Source organism: Nanorana parkeri, unplaced genomic scaffold (genome assembly GCF_000935625.1).
Source record: "Nanorana parkeri isolate BGI_ZX_2015 unplaced genomic scaffold, ASM93562v1 scaffold779, whole genome shotgun sequence".
Classification (NCBI taxonomy): domain Eukaryota; kingdom Metazoa; phylum Chordata; class Amphibia; order Anura; family Dicroglossidae; genus Nanorana; species Nanorana parkeri.
The window spans coordinates 398,451-399,874 of NW_017307047.1; the positions used below are offsets into that span (position 1 = coordinate 398,451).

General features: G+C 41.5%; 1 protein-coding gene across 1 annotated transcript in view; it reads left to right on the plus strand.

Annotated features, from left to right (window-relative positions):
• LOC108793750 (regulator of G-protein signaling 3-like) overlaps positions 1–1,424 on the plus strand; it is a 77,856-nt gene that overhangs the window by 541 nt on the left and 75,891 nt on the right. The gene's annotated exons all lie outside the window — the stretch shown is intronic.

Genomic DNA, 1,424 nt, shown 5'->3' on the forward strand with positions numbered 1-1,424 from the left:
CATTTTATTTTATACTACTGACCCCCTATTCCTACAACTCCTACTGCTGCAATACATACACACTTCATTATATATTATACTTCTGACCCCCAATTTCTGTATACTGTCCTGTTGCTGCAATACTTACCCCCATACTCACTTCATTATATTTGTATACTACTCACCCCCCATTCCTACAACTCCTGTGTGCCATCCTAATGCTTTAATACTTGCCTCCATACACTCTTTATGATGTCTTTATACTACTGACCCCCCACCCCATTTCTATACAACTCCTATATACGATCCTACTGCTGCAATACTTACCCCCATACACTCTGTTATATTTGTATACTAAACTCCCCCCATACAATACCCTTGATTTCCCCCCTACCCCCATTACTGTATGCTGTCCTATCCCTGCACTAGTTACCCTCATATACTCTTTATTATAGGTATCGACTATACCTTAAATCACTTCTTCCTGTTGTACCTGTATATCACCTGTATTGTGTCCTCCTATTATACCTGTATATCACCTGTATTGTGTCCTCCTATTATACCTGTATTGTGTCCTCCTATTATACCTGTATTGTGTCCTCCTATTATACCTGTATTGTGTCCTCCTATTATACCTGTATATCACCTGTATTGTGTCCTCCTATTATACCTGTATTGTGTCCTATTATACCTGTATTGTGTCCTCCTATTATACCTGTATATCACCTGTATTGTGTCCTCCTATTGCCATACTAACTGCCCCCATACACTATTATGTCCCCCTACTGTGTCTATATACTCATGATTCCTGCTCCCCAGTACACCCCTACCCCCATTACTGTATGCTGTCCTATCCCTGCACTAGTTACCCTCATATACTCTTTATTATAGGTATCGACTATACCTTAAATCACTTCTTCCTGTTGTACCTGTATATCACCTGTATTGTGTCCTCCTATTATACCTGTATATCACCTGTATTGTGTCCTCCTATTATACCTGTATTGTGTCCTATTATACCTGTATTGTGTCCTCCTATTATACCTGTATATCACCTGTATTGTGTCCTCCTATTGCCATACTAACTGCCCCCATACACTATTATGTCCCCCTACTGTGTCTATATACTCATGATTCCTGCTCCCCAGTACCCCTGTACAGCTCCTGTATACTGCACTAGTTACCTCTGTATACTCTTTATTGAAGGTCACCTGATTGTGCTTCCTAATCACTGTACAGATCGTATTGAAGCCCCCCCCGGATCAGTAGATGTTTGTACTCCTGATCCTCCCTCCTATATTTCTGTAAGTGCATCACAATTCCAATAACATGTCACTACTGACCCCATACAGCATCCTCCATCCAATGTATAGTATCCTTTCCCTGCACTAGGGTACCCGACACCCCCCCCCCAATTTCAGTCCCTTGGGCCTTAAACCTGTCGT